This window comes from Pogona vitticeps, chromosome 5 (genome assembly GCF_051106095.1).
Source record: "Pogona vitticeps strain Pit_001003342236 chromosome 5, PviZW2.1, whole genome shotgun sequence".
In the NCBI taxonomy this organism is placed as follows: domain Eukaryota; kingdom Metazoa; phylum Chordata; class Lepidosauria; order Squamata; family Agamidae; genus Pogona; species Pogona vitticeps.
Window position 1 is genome coordinate 145,089,299 of NC_135787.1, and position 7,120 is coordinate 145,096,418.

Genomic DNA, 7,120 nt, shown 5'->3' on the forward strand with positions numbered 1-7,120 from the left:
GTGACAATCATGGAAATGGGGTCTAATGAAGTGGACTTGTCTGCAAATGCTCACATTAAAAAAAATATAAAAGTTAGTCCTTAAAGTGCTGCCATGTTTTTATCTTTTTTTTAAAAAAAAATTATTTCTATCTTGCGTTTACCTGTAGTGCTTGCACAGACGAACAGGGCTACTCTTTCTACAACTACAACATGGAAATGGGTGTAAATCAGGGGTGGGCGAAGTCTGATGCTTGAGCCACGAGACTGCTTCTGTAGTTCCAGTTCTTTCCTGGTCCCAACTTCTTACAGCAAAAAAGTGCATTATTTTTCCTGTGGTAGCAATTCACATTTTAAATATGCCACAATTTAACATGAAAATTGTCTATATTTGTAGACACTTCTGGTTTGTTTTTGGCATTTTGAGAGGGCCGTGTGCCTCCCCCCAAGATGATACTGGGGGCAGAAAATTGGCCGCAAGAGTTGTAAACACTTTAATTGATTGCAATCCCACACATGATTAAGGAAATCCAATCTCTCTGCTTTCAGTGAAAAATTATTGGGGTCAACTGTAGGAAGGACTGCAGCTAAAAAAATCAATAAGTACTGTGTTGGTTTTACAGCAATGTATGGATAAATTCATTGTGAGCACTATAAAAGTTAGGTGATGAATGCTGCAGCTATTCATCAACAGTCATTTTAGCCAAGGAAGATTAGTATTTTTATAGTATCAAAATAAGAGAATTCAGGTTTAGATATTTTCTGTAGGAAGGTACTATGTTAGCTGAAGTCTTGGATGTGGTCACCTTGTTTTGTAATGAAACCACTAAAACTGATATAATAAAGATTTTAAAAAGAAGACTGAAATACTGTATTTCTGTTTCAGTTACAGTAATTTCTAAATTTCCAGCTGTGTGTTTAGATTAAGACGCAGATATATTAAGCAATTTTCACTCCTCTTTCTGCTCTTTCTGTTTGATGTCTAAGGGGCCACCCCAGTTTATGTTGCTGGTTGATGTATATTAAAGTTTGGTTTGAATCAGATGCTGATGACTTAATAAGTTTATTAAAATGGTTCTATACATTTCCTTGGCAGAGTCCCTAAGGCAGGTCTACAACAGGGTCTCATAGGGTGGGATCACATGGGGAAACAGATTGCAAATTAGACCACTTGGTCTGGTGTGTGATCTCTTTTCCAGTGAACAGGGAAATGTGCTCCAGCCCAGCTTTTTTGCTCCAGCGGTAGGGCTACTATTTTTCGGGGCAGGTTTGGAGCAATGCCCCAGCAGAAGGGAGGGTTGCTCTAAGAGAGATTGCTGTGTTAAAGCAACCCTTTTTGGTGCATTCAAGCACGCATCTTTGCAGCCATCCGATCATACCCTCAGTCTAGGCTGAAGGTGAGGGGGATGAGGGCCTGGACTGTATTTAGAGAGAGACTTAATTCACTGTGCATGAATGCAACACAGTGCTGACCCACTTATATTCCTAGCTGCTACAGAACTGGCAGCTGCGTTCTGAAACACACACACAAGCAAAGACACGCATGCACAGGCTGGAATTAACACCAAATTGTGTGTTATGCTCTGTGGCTTCAGAACAGTGTTTCCTCCTGACAGCTGTCTATCATTTCATTTCATCGAACAGCAATGTCCTGCTACCTGTACCTGGTTTATCATCAAGGCAATTTTTATTTTTCAGTTATCCTCCCAAAGCTTCTGTTTCTAACTCATCCTAATTGTTTTTTCATTAGTCGTCTTTCAGCATTTTCCTGAATTGCATGCTTTGGTCATGTAAAGGGCCTGCTGCTGGTGGCTTGCTCTTTATGTAACCTCTAGAGCAATTAAATGTGCTTTGATTAGTCCTTTCACAACCATTTGTCTGCTTGATTTCTTCAACCAATATTGGATGCTGCTTTCTGACCCTACATGACCAGAGAGATAAAAACCATTTTTAAAGCAATTAGAACAAGTGGTGGTATTGGTGAGTTCTTCTTGCTTTGTCTTGTTTTTTTATGAATGAGATTTAAAACCAAATTATTTTTTTGTTATGGTAGTGGTGGGGGAAGGGATTGCTTCAATTTCCAGAAGCTACATCATTTTCATCAGTGTCCACAGCCTACACAGACATGAAAGGGAGATTTGTAGAGATTACTTGATGTAACTCTCTCAATTCCAGGAATTATCTATCTTCCTGTTTATGTTTTCTATTTTCTTTCTTTCTTTCTTTCTTTCTTTCAGTGGAGTTGCTGCCTATGTTAATTCATTTTTCTTTCTTTTTATAACATTCTTGACATTACAGAAGGGCAAAAAAGAACGTGACCCACTTACTTTTTTAAAAATGGCTTCAGCAACTGTTCTTAGAAGATTGGAGCGAAATTTATGAATATACTAAAACTAGAAGGTAGAGAGATGAGTTCCCCATCTTCAGTTATTCAAACACTGTTTCTAATATATTGCTATGCTCTATCCCATTTTGCTGAAGAGCATGTTCTCCTGATCACATACAATTTCTGTTTCTAGCATTTGCATTAGGGTTATCTCACTTACTGAGGCAATAATAAATTCAAGAAGTGCAGTTCTTAAACCAAATTTGGTTTTCTTTGAAAGAAACACACTAGACATTTCTTGGTGTTCTATAATATTTAGGTTTATTCACCAAATAGAGGTTCAGCGAAAGTGGAAGTCAACAGCTTAAATGTTCTGAGAACAAATGCTAATGCTTCATGTTAGGAAAGGACAACAACAACAAGGAAAGGATAAGATCCAAGATATCAAAGGGAAACCTAAACCAAGATTAGGAACCTTAAATCAACAGGGGAATATATTATCTAATCAATAGAAAAGCAAAAGAAGACAGAAGAAATAAACTGAACAAGAATGACAGATTGATTCAAAAAAGAATATTCTGATGAAGAAGATGCAATTCTAGAAAGTGAAGTGAAAGCTGTTCTTAAAGCATTTGAAAGAAAGAAAACATTAGGAGTAGTTGGGATACCAAAAGAGATATTTCAAAATAAAGAGACTGAAGGTGCAACTACATTGAGAAATAATACAAGAAATGCCCTGGGAGTGGAACGGTCTGATTCACACTATTTTCCATTGACTACACAATCTACAGCAGTACCTATTGTGGTGTAGTAAATAGTGTGATGGACCAGGACTCAGGACAACTAAGTGCAATTTCCATACTCAACCATGGAAACTTAGTTGGAGGTGTAGAACTGCTCCTTAAAAGCCCAATTAAGATAGCTATAAGTCATTTCCTACTTGACAAAACAGAACAAGAACACAATGTACAAGCCAATGGGAACCAGCCTGGGGTTTTCTCCCTTAATCTGAATTTTTTGCCTCTACTGCTTGGTCTTCTACCTTTTTTGTAGCAAATGCTTTTGCATCTGTTCAGGTGATGTGATCACTTAAGCTGATGTGGAAGATTTTGTAGCCATTCTATTTGAAGCTATTGTACCAGGCTACAGCAGCAACGAGTCAGGTGGAGCACTGGGGGAGCTGGCTGTCATTTGAATCCTTTCCTACCCAAACCTGATGCCTGAATCTGCTTCCTCTTCCCTTCTTGTTCTGTTTTTTCTTTTAAAGGCTTGTAGCTCTACGTGGTGGCACTGTGGGCTAAACCGCAGAAGCCTGTGCTGCAGGGTCAGAAGACCAGCAGTCGTAAGTTCAAATCCACGCTACGGAATGAGCACCCGTCGCCTGTCCCAGCTCCCGCCAACCTAGTGGCTCGAAAGCATGCAAATATGAGTAGATAAATAGGGACCACCTCGGTGGGAAGGTAAACAGCGTTCCGTGTCTAAATCACACTGGCCATGTGACCACGGAAAGATTGTCTTCGGACTAACGCTGGCTCTATGGCTTGAAGAGCGGGATGAGCGCCGCCCCCTAGAGTCGGACACGACTGGGCAAAAATTGTCAAGGGGAACCTTTACCTTTACCTAGCTCTAGTACATAGAGGACACAGGAGACCATAGGACTGACTGAATAAAAGCTGTGGCCCTTAGTCTGCACAACCTGAGGAGTCCTGTTATTTAGAACAGACATTCTCAACAGGACCCTGGCACAAACTGGGGAAAAAAATCATCCATCTATTTATGTTGTATCCTTGTTTGCAGGGGCCCCGGGAAGTGCTCCTAAAAGGAATGTGGCAAAGAGAGAGAGAGAGAGGTTGATCTAGCGGACCTTCTGGAGATCATTAATTCATAATAAGGCAGAAGTGACCTGACAATATACAGTATATCTAAACTGCATCTTTTCCCTGAATGCTTCCACAGCATATCCCCCCTCCATACCCAACAGTGCCCTGTGCTTTGTACCATGTGAGGAAGGGAAGCAATGAAATAACAAGTGCTTGTCACAAATGGGTCACACACACCCAGCACATGCCTTGCACCTTGTCCATTAGCTGTGGCCGTGTTTACCATGCCTGGTAAAAAAAAGCACAATTGGATAATGGCCAAAGCAAAGCTTCCATCACCTTCTTTTCAGAAAGAAAATCTAGAGAACACCATCCTTAGCTAGGAGGCAAAAGGGGAGGTAAGCCCACTCAGAAGACTTGAGGGAAATCCAGCTATTGAGAGGAATCAACCAATAGCAATTTTGCCACTGTGGGTCAGACTGGATGATAAGGGGCACAGCATCTTTATGGAAGTCACTCTGTCCGAGGACAAACCGTAATAATATCAGGGAAAATACATTGTTCTCCTTGATGCCTAGTTTGATATTGAATATTAGGGACATTTCCAGAAGTCTGCTTAGCTCCTATGAACCTGATCCTGTCCAGTTCTCTAATCTTACAACAGTATCAGTCTTACAGATGTAACAGCAAATAGATTGTGAAGTTGACTATTTTACATGGTCTCAGTACATTATAGAGACATGAATATTGTCTGCATGCAGACATGACTGTCTGTGGCTAGGACTGGCATCGCCCATACATAATGCAGCCATAGTTCTTCCCTTTGCTTCATCCCACCATAATCCTAGTCTGCTCCCGTCATTCAAAAATACATTAATAGAAGAGGGAGGAAGGGTGCTGTCACAAGAACCAAGGCAAGCCTGCTCTTACATTCATTTCAAGCCTGCTCTTACATTCTACTGGAGCACTTTAGCATTGTTACTGTAACGCAAGAGAAGAATGGAGGCAAAACCAGAATTATCTGGGCCTAGCTTGGCCTCATCATGGCTGCACCTACCATTTTGTTCACCCATGACCATAACATGTTTGTTATTGCTTTGCTTTGTGCCTAACCCCCTAATGGAGAAGAGGTAAAAGCAGGAGCCGGGGCTTCTTAATAAAAGCTGAAGCCAAAAATCATGGGATGTGATGGACTAACCTCCAAACAATATTTTAGATTGCAAACACAATATTACTCTTTCATTAATCCTTTATTGCCCCCAAACCTGCTAAAAGGGAACACAATGGCCCAGAGCAGCAACTTCCAAGTAAGATAACCTCACCAAATTCACAACATATATGTCACTAGCTGAGATGGATGCAGTAAGCCACAAATCATCCACAGGAACAAAATTCCAGTCCCTATTCTGGGCACACAATTGATATTGCAAAAAACAAAACAAAATTAGGAACAGCTATTTCTGAGCAGGGTAGCCCAATGAAATTCACCTGCTCCATCTGACTTGAAAGGACTGATAAAACTGCTCTTATAATGCATTTTTTAATGACAGATTCCCTTTTAAGTGGTCAGACACATACTTTTTTCTACAGTAATAAGGTCATCATAAAGCAATTCAGATTGTGTAGGCAAGGATTGCAAAGGTGTTCACCCCCCTTTTCTTGCTATCCCTGGCGTCCCAATACAGCATGAGGCTTGTTTCCTGTATCTGTGTCTGTCCCCTGGAAGATGAAAAATGATAAAAGCTCAAGCGGAAAGCATCATTAAATGTTAATCTGCCCAGGCTTCCTTAGTGCCACCGAGGTCAGTTTCTGTGGCTGAATATAGTGACAGATGGAGTGTCCTCTGTGAAATAATGCAGCTTTGCCAAAAGCTGTCGGTACATGAGCTGTCTGTCGTCCTGCACATGTTCTCACCATGCGCCCTGTAAGCAGGGTGTGTGAGCTTGACAGAGAAGCTCACAAAGGGATCACCGACAGAGCTGGATTGTCTCATGATGGAGTTTTTGGCAGGATAACCGTCTTTGACTCCCCCTCCCCCTTTTGACTTTTAGATTCAAAAAAAGGATTCAACTGGAAGATCCTCTCATTCTTTTTTGATCTTAATTCTTTTCTTTATCGTCCCTCTGTAAGAACAGCAATGATGTTAAGAGTATCTATCAATCTATATTTAAAATTCAGGGTAAATAACTCCCATCACTTCCTACTGCATTCATTCTCAAAACAAAAAACTGCTCTGTCCGTTTCTGTCACTGCAGTAGAAGGAGGGGTTTTACTCCGTTGGCTCCCTTTGAGAATGCATCCGATAGGATGTTGATGCATTTGCACAGAGGGTACTGCTCTTCGGGCTAAATGTTGGGCCCCCAAATATATTTGAGGACACCCAGTGTGGTGTAGTGGATAGACAGATCCCAGCTCAGTCATGGAAGCTCACTGGATGTATGTGTGGAACTGGTAAAAATCATTCCTTAAATATATCATTTACCTTGAAATTCCTTTATGGTTGCTATAGGTCTTGGTACATCTTTTCAATCAGCCACTGTTGCTTAAATGTTAAAAAGGTAAAGGTTCCCCTTGACAATTTTTGTCCAGTCGTGTTCGACTCTAGGGGGCGGTGCTCATCCCCATTTCCAAGCCATAGAGCCAGCGTTTTGTCTGAAGACAATCTTCCGTGGTCACATGGCCAGTGCGACTAGACACAGAACGCTGTTACCTTCCCACCGAGGTGGTCCCTATTTATCTACTTGCATTTGCATGCTTTCGAACCGCTAGGTTGGCAGGAGCTGGGACAAGCGACGGGCGCTCACTCCATCGCGTGGATTCGATCTTATGACTGCTGGTCTTCTGACCCTGCAGCACAGGCTTCTGCGGTTTAGCCCGCAGCACCACCACGTCCCTTTGCTTAAATGTTACTAGATAGTATAATAGCAGGATCAGTTTGATGACTGTATGTAATAGTCATGCTGAGATATTGTTCTTTCTCTGTTAATTCACAAATT